At 37.4% G+C, this 13,982-nt stretch overlaps 1 protein-coding gene across 9 annotated transcripts in view; it reads left to right on the forward strand.

Annotated features, from left to right (window-relative positions):
• The window catches only part of PALS2 (protein associated with LIN7 2, MAGUK p55 family member), a 218,525-nt gene that overhangs the window by 128,762 nt on the left and 75,781 nt on the right, over nucleotides 1–13,982 (forward strand). The window lies entirely within an intron of this gene.

The raw sequence follows: 13,982 nt of genomic DNA on the forward strand, positions 1-13,982 counted from the left end.
ATCTCTTTTTTTTTTTTTCTCATGAGCTTTTTTTGTTATTTTCGAATTGTGAGCTCATGCTTGGCAGGGTTTTATTCAAGGGATTCTGTGCAGCCTGGTTAGGGGACACATTCCTCCAGGGAAGATTTGCTAAAGGTTTTCTTTGGCACCTGTGTAATTTCTCAGCTTGGGGTTTTCTGAACTAGGTAGGTATGTTGGAACCCTGAATCCTTGAGAGTAGGCTGTGGTTACAAATTCTCAGGTGGTATTTGCCCCCGAATACAGAGTTCAAGCTGAAAAAGGTTCATTTCCTCGTTGTCTTCCTTGGCCAACAGGGACAGCTTTGCTAGGCCACTCTTTTACCAGGTGGGGCTTAGTCCTGTAACATCCCTGATCTATATGGAGGGGTCTAATTGGCAGTTCTTCTTTTTGAACAGACCAAGGCCTAAACTGCTGCTTCTGAACTAGGTACTGAAATCTGCAAACACTCCATGCAGCCATGACTCAAGCACATGCTTACCAGTTTGTTTTTATCCTCTTCATGTTGGCGCATGAGGAGTTTCTTGAGGACTTACTCTTGTACTTGAGAGGATGTTTTTGGTACTTTGGTTAGCATCTCTAGGCATTTTGTGAGAGAATTACTTTAGATTTTCAAGTCCATCTTTTTGCTAGACATGCAAGCCTCTTCACCAGCTTTCTGACTTCTAGTATTTCCTAAAATTTCTGGTTTCTAATCTTTCATTTCTCTCCCATCTCACCTCTAGTACTGTTGGTGTTCTGTTCTTTTTAAAAAGCATGGTCTGTCATGTCAGTGGGACCTCAGAAGGGAGACAGTGTAGGCATGTGTGCTCAGCCTTCCATTGTGTCTGGAAGCTTGTCACATAGTTTTTAGCTCTAAGCCCATCGATGCTAACTGACCTGAAGAAAAATAAATATCTGTAAATGCCTTTTCATTTAACTGTGACTTTTTTTTTTTTTTTTTTTAAGTTTGAACTTAAAGAGCTTGATGTTTGGCTATAAAAGAGGTGAAAGGACTGGGATGGAGGATGAAGTGCAGGCCATTAACTGTGCAGTTGAGCAAGGCCTTCCTGGTGTGGGGATCTTACCATGAAGTGTAAATATATAGGGCAAAATTACATTACAACAATGAGAAACTACAATTTTTTTAATTACATGCAATAAATGTTAACTGCAGTATGTTTGGCATAATAATAAAAATTAGAGTTCAAAGATAAATAAGATGACATTTCTGCCCTCAGAGAACCCACTAATTTTGTGGTAGAGATAGACATGTAAATGCAAATACAGTCACTTCTCATTATTCATTTTTTGTGGTAGTTTTGTTCTGTAAGTTGTCTGTGAACACTGAATTAGGCAGTACTGAGTCATTGTTTCTAGGCTAAAAGAGGGTTAGGTTCCTACAAGCCTCTGATCACATTTTCATTAACTGGTCAATACATAACCTTGCTTTGTGTGTGTTTCTGTTTAAAGACACCTTGATATATATGTGTGTCTATATATATATATATATATATATATATATATATATATAGTTGATTCATTAACATTGAATGCCCAACAGCACTATAATTTCATGCCTGAAGGAAGCTCATCAGACACTTGTATTTTCTCTGTAAGGCACATCACCCTACTTTGTGCTTAGGAACAATGGACAGCAGGTAAGCACTATGCTTGGGGGACATTTCAGACAGTGAAATCACCATGAAAAAGCACAAAAATTTGAAAAATGTGACACTCAATAGACTATGAAAAGGATACTTATTTTTGGTGTGAGAGCTGAAACAACAAGGCGCAGTGTTGCCTAATTGGACCTAAGCTGGGGATGCACACACTGGGCATGTTGTTTTTGCTGCTCTGTGTCTGCCTATGACAACAAAAGCACTGTGAGTATTGACTTTGAGGCTTAAGGTAAATTTTAACAAGTGGGTGAATTCATAAATACAGAATCCGTGAATAATGAGGATCAACTGTACTATTCAATAAGTGCTGTATGTTCTATATCTTCTAGGATGGGTCAGGAAAGGCTTCATTTGAGACCATTAAGATAAAGTCACAGCAGTATGAAGCAATAAGTTTATGGATAGCAAATGGCTTGGTGTGGCTGGAATTAAAAGGGCCCCTTAAGGGGGAGCAAGAGAGGATGTTTGAACAGTTAAAGGGGGGAATATAAGGTCCTTATGCCTCATATGGCCCTTATGCCATGTTAAGTAATTGGAATTTTATAGGTGGTGGGGAGCCAGTGAATGATTTTAACCAGGAGGAAACATGGTCATATTTGTATTTTGGAAAGCTCACTCTGATGGTGGTATTGGGGGTAGATAAAGTAAGAAAAATAAGTAGAAGGTGTTAGAAGTTAAGGTGAGAGAGGATGAGAGTATGAACTAAGGAAGTGACAGTGGAGATAAAGAAAAAGGGGTGTGTTTGTAAGATATGCAAGACAACAGATTGAAAGGTCTTGGTGGCAGATTAGGTAGCAGGAATAAAGGAAATTGAACAGGTATACCTGGGCGCCATTAATTGAGATAGGGAATACTGGAAGGTGACCAGCTTTAAGAAGTAATTTGATGAGTTTTGGGCATGTTGAGTTCATTGTGTCCGTGGGATATCTTTACAGAGATTAGGCAAGAAAATATCATCTTATTTGATAGAACTTTGAGAAACATTAGCATATATTTGTTAATTGGTTGATGAATATCTGAATGCCTTCTGTGTGTCAAGGCACTGTCCAGTGCTGGAGGAGACAGAACAATGAGTGAATTTCTAGCAAGGGAGACAGACAGCAAGCAAAGATACTTTCAGATGAGCCCTAGGATGAAAACAAAACTGATAGGAGGGAGAATGACTGAGGATGTGTGTTGGGGAGAGGAGCTTCCTTAGACTGGGTGTTAGGGTTCACTTTCTGGGGCGGTGACATTTATACTGAAGCAAAAATAAAGAGATTAAGGATATACATGTGGGTATCTGGGAAGATCATTTCAAGCAGAGAGAACAAAAGATGGTAAAGATGGGAGATGAGAAATGGGAAATAAACTGGGCATGTTTGAAGAACAGAAGGAAGGCCAGTGTGACTAGAGCGGACCACGGGGAGAGAGTTGTAGCAGATGAACTCAGAGGGACGCACAGGGTGCCAAGTCATGAAGGCTCTGTAGGTCATGGTCAGGAGTTCGGATGTTTTTCTAAGTGCAGTGGGAAGCCTTTGGACGGTTTTAGCGCAAGAGTAACAAAATCTGTTTATGTTTTAAATGATGGTTCTAGCCAATCTGGAGAATATTGTTGAGAACTAGAGTGAAAGCAGGGGAGCAATTGAGTGACTACTGAAGTAAATGAGCAAGAGATGGTGGTGGCTTAGAGTAAAATGATAGCCGCCAGGGGTACAAGAGTTGGATTTTGAGTCAGTTACTTAAAATTATGTACTTTTCTTCTATTACCACCATCGTGGCTGAATTTAAAAACCACTTTACCATTGGATCTGTTTTGAATTCTACGTATTTTTCTAAGTGCATGTAAAAAAATAAGTGTTATCTTGAAAAAACTACCAATGAAATTTACTCTAAAATAATCTAGTTTGGGGGATACTAAAAAAGATTCAGATTTGCATATTTAATACAATCTGGCAGTGATGCTATAGTTATATTTCATGTTTATTAGTGCTTATTGTATAAAAACACTTTCAGACAATTCTGTTGGTTCAATTATAATACTACATATTTTCTTATTAAAAAACCAATGGAGCCTTAAACTGCTTTATTAATTAGTGCTTAGGTCAGTAAAAATGTACTAAAAGCAGGGCTACTGCATTGTGAGAGCAAATTAGGAACAGCACTATTTGAGCTGTTTAAAAAAAAAAAAACCTCTGTAGATCTAGCTTTTCTCAGGATGAGCTCTGTACTTTAACAAGGATGCTTCTGGACACAGCATGGAGCCAGGACCAGGGTGGAGAAAGATTAGAGATCAGTAGACCAGGTAAGAGGCTTTTAAAATAGTCTAGACAAGAGAAGATAAAAACTCTAAACCAAAGGTCAGAGCCTGGAAATTGTGATGAGGATGAATTTTTGAGACTTTTCTGTAGTAGAATGAGAAGGATTTGGAGGAGAATTTGATGTCTAGGTTAGGGAGAATTTTAAAAAATCAGATGATTCTGAGATTTTAAGCTTTGGAGAAAGGGTGGATGGTGATGTCGTGATAACAAGAGCTAGAATCTCTAGTTAGGGTGAGTGACTAGTTTTGAAAATGGTAAATTAAAGGCACCATATTTGGGGTTCCCGGGGAAAGTACAATACATTAAGAAGGCAGTTGGGGAAAAGTGACTGCTATAACTAAGATTTGAAAATCATATTCAGATAGAAACTGGTTGAAGCCCTAGAAGTAAATATCATTCAAGGAAAGAGTGAAGATCTGAGGAACACCAACAGGAGTGACAGCCTGCCCTCAGGCAGAACGTGGACAGAATATGTGCTTGATTTTTCAGTTAGCTTGTTCCTAAACATAGTTAGGAAGTTTGAGGAGAGTGGTGGCTAGGGAAGCCAGATAGCGGAGGCTGAATGGGAAGGTGGAGAACTGAAGAAAAGATGCCCAGGGTGAACTACTCTTTAAAGAAGCTTAGTAGCTGTGATGGGCAAAAGGAGAGAGAGGAGGGTGTGACTTAAAAGTGAAATGGGGGGCTTCCCTGGTGGCACAAGTGGTTAAGAATCCCCCTGGCAGTGCAGGGGACATGGGGTTCTAGCCCTGGTCCGGGAAGATCCCACATGCCACCGAGCAGCTAAGCCCGTGCGCCACAACTACTGAGCCTGAGCTCTAGAGCTCATGAGCCACAACTACTGAAGCCCACACACCTAGAGCCCGTGCTCCGCAACAAGAGAAGCCACCGCAATGAGAAGCCCGCGCACCGCAATGAAGAGTAGCCCCCGCTCGCCACAACTAGAGAAAAGCCTGCGTGCAGCAACGAAGACCCAATGCAGCCAAAAATAAATAAATTAAATAAATTTAAAAAAGTGATATGGGGTTCAAAATGGAGATTTAAAATATCATTACTGAAAGATGAGGAAGATATTAAAACTTAAAAATGTGGGAGTTACAAATGAAAAAATACTGAAGTTACAGGAGAGGGATAACCCATGGGTCATGGTCCTACAGTGGGTGGGAGGGACTTGATTCATCACACAGACAGCAGCTTTGTAGAGGACTAGGGGCATATTTTCTTGTGAGATTTGAGGAAAAAAAGGTAAGGAACGGTGCTGATACAGTTGATTCTACAAGTGGAGGGGAATTTCAGTAAATCATAAATGATAGCCTCTTTTTCTTTCCCTTCTGACAAAATCATCTGCTGACTAGGGTAGTAAATGTTTGAAATAGAGAATGTGAGAGAACCAAGGGGCAAGTAATAGAAGTGTGAAGCAATATTTAGGACTTTGCTGATTTGGGGGGAAAATAAGGAAGTTTGAGCATATTGAAAAGCTGGGGATAAGAATAGGAAGGAGGGCACTGAAAGGAAGGAAAGAACTGTGGAAATCAGAAGTGAGGGGAGATGAAGACAAACTTGATTCCCAGATAATTTTGTCTAGGGCTACATGTATTGTAATGAGTGCAGATGAGCTGTAGCCAGGCTAGTGGGTGAATCTTTTCACTAAGTCTTACTGTAACTACACCATTAATGCAATTTTATCAAACCAAAGCATATGAAGGAAATTCTGTTAAAGCAGAAAACTGTCATTACAGAAAAGGACTTGTAAAAACTTTCTGCAATATTTGAAACAATATTTTTATGTAACCTTTTAAACATTTATGAGAGACACAAATTACCATATTTCTAGTTCATTTTGTTACCAGTGTTCTCAAAACATGGTATCCAGCTCCTTAACTGCTAGAACTGAAGGGCTGGCAAGGATATCCAGTTGTGTCTAGTGTTTATGCTTGCCATAAGGAAAATTGCAATGAGAAAAAGACTAAAATAGTACCAGGATTCAGTTGTCATTTTATGTAATTAGAATGTTCTTTCACCACTTTGAACATATTGCGTGTTCCTCAAGTTTCTTACAACCAGAAAGTCTTCCAAATAAGAAATGTGAGGTTAAAGCCTAAAATAATCTCTTCATTTTGGATAGGATATAGCTGCTCTCACCGAGGCAGGACTTCTTTGGGCTTTCTAAATTTCTAAAACTTTTAAAATAATTAGTAAGGCTATTCTATGCAGGGTTTCCATCTGGATATATAGAATGAAGTTTTCTAATATTGTACATTATGTTTGACATTCCATACATGGACTTCCTATGTGGGGAGACTGTGTTCCCCTGTCTTCTTAACCTGAGCATTGCTGCCCAGGAGACCTAGTGGAGTGGCATTATACCTTGGAGAAGAGAATGTTTCCTTCTTTTTCACTGTCAGTAATATATTATTGTGCTTATTTTTAATGCAGTGTCTTGTACTTACTTTTACATAATGTTTTGCTCAGTGCTTTAAAGGCTGATATAAGTAGAAGTGAACAACAGCCTGAGAGTGTTGAGTGAAATAAGAATATTGGAAATTGATAGCTAATTCTAGTAGCTTATAAAATGTTTTTACATTGAGAGATCTGTGTCATTTTAGTATAACAGTAGTATAATCTGAATTGTATTTGATTACAAATCAGTGATTTTTGAGCCCCAGTTCCTAGTTGGAGTGGAATTAGTGGTATGTGAATTAAGGAAAATGATTTGGGTTAAAACTAGATAAACATGCCAGTAAATAGAAGAAGCAGTTTTATGATGAATTAAGTAAGATTGATTAAAAAGTTTCCTTTTGTTAAAGTTATATCTGTACACTTATGAATGCAGAGAAAATACATATCTTTTGAAAATTAAAAATATTCTTTATAGGTTTTTTAAATATTGATTTTAAATGTTATATTTTAATGGAATGTTTTACTAAAATACATTTCATATCATAATATATACAAAGAAGAATTTAATGAAGCATATCATCCAAAGATGACTTGGTGTTTCCAGGCTTTTTCACCTTCAAAGAAGAAGTCCTGTTTGTTTTTAACTCTGCAAGAACAGTTGTAATTCTGATATTTCTGTGTTCAAATTGGTTACTCTTTATACACAAGAGGCATATTTTTTGGTAGGTTTTCATATTAAAATTGTTAATGCATGTACAGATCAAAGACTGTTTTGCTCTTTATCTCTGTTTCTTGATGCCTAGAGGCTACAACTTTGAACTTTTTAGCTGATGCTTTTGTCACTGAGCTCCATATCATTTATGGTATGCTTATGTGGCTGATTTCTTGATGGTTCAGTTTTAACCGTTATGGAAGATGAGGATTTAGCTCTTTTTTCCACTCTACCCCTACTTTCTCTCTCTCTATATATATATACACACACTTCTGATCCCTCAATTCTCCCAACATAATTATATTAATATTTTTATTAAATCAGTATTTATTAATTGACCCATTAGTAAATTGTAGTTACCTTTTCCATTCCTCTGTTTTTATTTTCTTGGAGTTAATAATTGTTTGCTGAGTTTTCCATATATACTGCTTATCAATAATTCAACCCCCAAAGTCTCTACTAGTTTTTTAATTCACCTTTCAGTATGTTTATCCAAGTTTATCAACTTGATTTTCTTGAAGAGGTTGCTCCTGGGACCTTCTCACTGTCCAGGATAGACTCATTATTCTCCATACCTGATACACACTTGTCACCATCTTCCTGAGAGTCACTTTTACCTTTCTCATGGATTGCGTCTTCTAGTTCCTTTATCTCATATCTTCCCCTTTTCTATTTTGCCCCTTTGTTACATGCTCAGAGGGCAGCATGTCTTTTTTTTTTTTTAATCTTTCTAAGAAAAAGTGTTTGTGGTAGATTAGTTCTATGAAACCTTATAAACAGGTCTGAAAATTAATTTTAACTGTCCTCACACTTGATTGATAGTTTGGCAGGGTAAAGAATTTTAGGGTGGAAATGTTTTTAGATGCATCATTTCATCGTCTTTTATTTTTAGATGTCATCATTGAAAAGTTCAAAAGGACTTTGATTCCTAATTCTTGACATGTGATTGTGGTTTTTTTCCTTTGTCTCTAGTGTTCTGAAATTTCACAATGATGTGTCTTAGTATACCTCTGTTTTCATCTGTTTCACTGCGTGCTGTATGCCCCATTTAGTCTAGCAACTTACTGCTTTCAGTTCTGGAAAATATTAAGTGTTTCATTAATGTTTTTCTCCCTTCTGTTTTGTATATTCTTCTTTCTAAATAATTCCACTTATTTAGATGCCCTCTATTAGTCCTCTGACTTTTTTCTCTTCTTTCTTTCTACCTCTGTACTTTTCTACTTTTTTTGGTATTTCCCCAAATTTATCTTCCATGACTTATATTGCATTTTTTATTTCTACTTTTGCATTTTTATTTTAGAAGCTCTTTTGTTTCCCCTGGATGTTCCCCTCCTACAGCAGTCTTGTTCTAGTTTGATGAATACAATGTTTTCATATTCCTCTGAGGATTTTAATGATTGTTTCCTTCAGCCTTAAATAGTTTTATTATTACAAGTAGATTTTACCTGTTTATTCTGGTTTCTGTCACTCAGCGTCTGAGATCCCAAGGTTAATATCAGTAACTCATTCTTTTTTCTTTTTTTTAATAAGCATGACTTTTAATGCATTTAACATTTATGTACCCTTAGGAACATAAAGAATCAGGTTTGTTTTTTTCCTTTCCTTAAAAAAATTTTAACCAAAAAAAAAAAAAACCCAGTTAAAAACAAGTAAGAGTAGAAGGAGATATATAATGAGAAGTCAAATTTTCTACTTCAGATCTGTTTCCCACGTCAAGCACTATTAGTACTTTCTTATATGTTCTTACATAAATATAAACACACAAAAGCATATACAAATATGTAAGTGTGTGTATTACTCCTTCCCCACCTTCTTTTCTTAAACAAATGGGAGCCCGGTATACTCACTTTTTTTTTTTTTAACTGTAGATGTTTCATTTCTGTAAACATGAATACAGCCCATTCTTTCCACAGGTATATATATTATAACTGAGCATACATACTATAAGTATATATATTATGACTTATTTAACCAGATTATTTCTCGTCTTTTGCTTTTATAAACAATGTGGCATTGAAAATCCTTGAAGATACATACTTCTTAATTTATGTAGAAGCTGCCCCAGTGTGTACCCCCAACTCTGTTACCAAACAGAGTTTTTGACCTCTGCATTTCTCCTTGGTTAACATTAGTATTTCACTTTTATTTTGATTAGCCATCCTCTATTTAGTTCCACTGATCTTCCCATTTCTACCTGAATGAGTACTACCCTGTTTTAATTAACACAGCTTTAAAATATATTTTAATGTCTGATAGGTTCAGTCTCCTTATATCTCTCTATAAAAGGGTCATTTAAAAAATATTTTTAGGACTTCCCTGGTGGCACAGTGGTTAAGAATCCACCTGCCAATGCAGGTGACACGGGTTCGAGCCCTGCTCCGGGAAGATCCCACATGCCGTGGAGCAGCTAAGCCTGTGCGCCACAACCACTGAGCCCGTGCTCTAGAGCCCGTGAGCCATAACTACTGAGCCTGCGTGCCACAACCACTGAAGCCCACACGCCTAGAGCCCGTGCTCTGCAACAAGAGAAGCCACAGCAATGAGAAGCCTGCGCACCACCACAAAGAGTAGCCCCCGCTACCTGCAACTAGAGAAAGCCCGTGTGCAGCAACGAAGACCCAATGTGGCTGAAAATAAATAATATAAATAAAAAATAAATTTTTAGGACATTTCACATTGCCTTAATGACAGATTGACCAGCACAATATAGTTATGCTCTCAGTATATAAATCCATCACAGACCTTGGAGATATTGCGGGTTTGGTTCCAGATCATCACAATAAAGCAAATACCACAAGGTGAGTCACATGGATTTTTTGGTTTCCCAGTGCATATAAAAGTTAGGTTTATACTATACTGTAGTCTAGTAAATGTGCAATGGCATTATGCCTGCATATCTTAATAAAGAAATACTTTATTGCTAAAACATGCTAACCATCATCTGAGCCTTCAGCAAGGTGTAATTTTCTTGCTGGTGGAGAGTCTTGCCTCGATGTTGATGGCTGCTGACTGATCACGGTGGCCGTGGCAGTTTCTTAAAATAAGACAGCCATGAAGTTTGCCCCATTGATGGACTCTGCCTTTCATGAACCATTTCTCTGTAGCATGCAGTGCATTTGACAGCAGTTTACCCACAGTAGAAGTGCTTTCACAATTGGAGTCAGTCCTCTCAATCCCTGCCGCTGCTTTATCAACTAAGTTTATATAATATTTTAAATCCTTTGTTGTCATTTCAACAGCCTTCACAGAATCTTCACCGGGAGCGGATTCCATCTTAAGAAACCACTTTCTTTGCTCATCCTTAAGGAGCAACTCCTCATCCATTAAAGTTTTATATTTGTAACAGATAATGAAAAAGTTTGAAATTTTGCAGTTACCAAAATGCAACACAAAGTGCAGTAGCTCATTCTTTTTTTTTTTTTTTTAATTTTATTTATTTATTTTTGGCTGCATTGGGTCTTCCTTGTTGTGCTCAGGCTTTATCTAGTTGTGGCGAGCGGGGGCTACTCTTCGTTGTGGTGTGCAGGCTTCTCATTGCTGTGGCTTCTCTTGTTGCAGAGCACAGGCTCCAGTGGTTGCAGTACGCGGGCTCAGTAGTTGTGGCGCACGGGCTTAGTTGCTCCGCAGCATATGGGATCTTCCCGGACCAGGGCTCGAATCCGTGTCCCCTGCATTGGCAGGCGGATTCTTAACCACTGCGCCACCAGGGAAGTCCCAGTAGCTCATTCTTAACAGCAGAGAACTAAAACCATGGAACTCTGTTTGCATGTATGAGCTTCACTGTAGCCATTCTGTGACTGGATTGTTTGGGGGTAATGCCTGATCTTGATGTCTATGTCTTTCCACTTAGGCTGGTCATATTCTCTAGAGAAGACTCTTCATATCTGCCTGGAAGGTAAAGATGTGAAGGGTAAAGGCTTTTGATAGTCAAGAGGGAGAAGCAGGTGGAAGGTTTGTCTCATCATTCAGTAATCCTGTTTTCCATATGATTTCATTGTCCTTTGTCCAGTGACATTTCTTACGTTACTCTCTCCAGATCAACCCCTAGTTTTCAGTCCTGCATGGGTGAGGGTGAGGGGCAGCAAGTACCCTGCAAGGAGGGTGGGGTTGAATTATTGATAAGTAGTATATATGAAAAACTAAGCAAATAAATATTAACTTCAAGAAAATAAAAATACAGGAATGGAGAAAGGTAACTACGGTTTACTAAGGGATCAGCTAATGAATGCTGACCTAATATTATCTGAGTCTCCTCATTGTAGTTCCCCTCACTTCATGTACCTTGGGCTGCTAATTCCTCAGTCTTTGGAAGATTTTGTTTTGTAAATGAAATGATTTTCTGCTTTTCCTGTAGCTTGTTTAGAGTTTGACCTCTTGGGTCTGCTAAATCAGTTAATCCTTTATCCCTGTGTTTTACAGCTTCCAAAGTCAATTTATCTCTAATTCTCCACATCTTTGTGCCTTTAAAAATAAAATAAAATTACACACACACATCTTTGTTATTACATTTTAGAGAGATTTTAGGTGAGAGCAAAAATAGATTAATTCAGTTTATTTTAACCTGGAAATACTGATATTTGTCCTCTTGAATAAAAATATTCATTTTACTTTTGTTTTTGTATTTAATATTCTTTCAAGCTTGACACTTAAATTTGTCAAATCCAAATATGCCAAAATGTTGGAGCCTGTCAGAGAGAAGGGTTTCTGCTTTCTAACCATGTTTATTTTTAATTTTTAATTATACCTTGGGTAAAAGGATCTGTGATGAACACCCTTCAGCTTTCCCTTCCGAAAGAAGATTGTTTGCTCTAAGAGCCACTACAGCCATCCATGCTTTGCTTCAATTTGAATTTTTCTTTAGACCTCTTCATTGTTAGCACAAGAAATTAACAAGAGTTGGTTCCTTTGGCATACTGGTGCTATTTCAAACTCAAACTAATCCCCAGGTGACTTTGTATTTTACTTTGGTATGTGTCAAGTTGTTGATTATACAAACTTTTATCCCCAATCAGAGCTGAAAGCCAGATAATATAAAGGAAAAATAATTCAGAGCATTAGTTAAACACTTATTAAACATTTGTTGAGTACCTATTGTATACAAGGCTCTCTACTGGGAGCTATAAGGGAAGAGAAAGCTCTTGTTCTTGGAGAGGTTATCATTTAGCAAGGAGAAACAGGGAACAAGTATGAAATACTTAATGAATGCTGGAAAACCATTCTTTCTGCTTGTTTAACCAGATGTTAGTATTTAAAAATAATTAGGAAAATTAATTATGAATGTATGTATTCCCTTTGGATCTTGACTTCGTTTGTTAGACATTATAATCTTTTTTGGAATTACATAATGTAGAGTGACATAATTAAAATCTGTACCTGTTATCACTCTTCCTTCAGCATTTCTTGAATTCTTGATAAGATTACTTTAAGCAAAGAATATGAGAGAAAAAAGAAGGTCGGCAATTTGCAAAAAAAGGAAATGTTTTATATTTAATGTATTTTTTTCCTTCAGATTTCAATACATACATTTGATTCCATGACTGTTTGATCTTTCACAGTTCAGGGAGAAAGAGAGAATAAAGTAGAGTGGTGAGAGAAGTATCTTAACCCACCGTTGATCTGTAGCATCCAGCATCCCTGACTTCAAAGAGTTTCTAATGGCCATTTCTGACTATTAATCTGGAGTTTGATTTCAGTCGTCTTTTGTTCTTGCAGGCATTTATTTTAGGCATTTATTTTAGTCATCTGCTGCTCCTGAGCATGTTAGTACTGGCAACTCATTTTCTTCCATCTTCCTGAACTTTGCAACTGCTTCCAAGTTTCACAAGGATATTTCTGATTCCATCACCGTGTCTGAACACTTGGCATGGCAGTAGAAATGATGAGAGATGGCTGGTGTTGACCAGTAGAAATTTGTGGCTACTCTTTCAGGGCTAAAATCATAATAAAGTCATACTGCATAGTGGCAAGACTGGGACTAGGAACTGCGTTTTCTCATGCCCAGTGTTCTCTCCAGTGACCAAACAGAATCGTTTCATGAGTTTTCTTCATATCTGCCGCTTGTTGAAATGCAAGCTCTCGGTGACAGAACTCATGTCTTCGTATCGCTGTGCTTTTGGCCAGTCCCTTGCAAAATGTTCTGATTTGTTACCCTTTCAGTCGCTTGGACATTTTCCTTCTTTCTGTTTAGGGAAAATATTGAGAGTGTTTTGTAGAGGGATCATATATGGGAAATAATCTGTGATTACAGCTGGGAAAGATGAGCATGGTTTGGAGCCAATCATTTACATTTACTATATGTAAATATGATGTACATATTTTTTTTAAACTATTGACTTACCACTGGTCAGTCTCTTAAACTTTGGGGCCTCATTTTTTCTCATCTTTAAGATGTATAAAAGGGTATAAAACTTATACCCTCCAGCTTATGGCAATTTTTTAACACTGAAATGGGATAGAAAATGTAGGAAAATGTAATAACAGTGGTGTGCAGGCTTGATTCAATGATGGAGGAGTTGTAAAGAGTAAGGGATTTAAGACTTTTATACTGACACCACTTGATGGCTTTGATTAAATTAGCATGTGTGGGTGTGTTATGAGCAGAAAAGCCTAAAAGAGCTTTTACAGAAGGGGCTCCTTAAAGCAGCAATAGTGAGAAATTCTTGCTCAGTCACTTAGTACAAATAGAAAAGATGCTCTATTTTGTTATTTTACAGTTGTGAGAGTAATACAGTATTATAAGAGAGAAGAGTCCTCTAGCCTGATAAATATTTATCAAGAATCAATGTAGAAATTCTTAGTCATCTTATACCAAATACCCTGGAGCTACATGCAGAAACTACAGTTTTCATTGTGTGTGTGCATGGCTAACAGTGGAAGGTAAATTGTTTTCATTTA

This window comes from Delphinus delphis, chromosome 9, assembly GCF_949987515.2.
Source record: "Delphinus delphis chromosome 9, mDelDel1.2, whole genome shotgun sequence".
NCBI classification, from domain to species: Eukaryota; Metazoa; Chordata; class Mammalia; order Artiodactyla; family Delphinidae; genus Delphinus; species Delphinus delphis.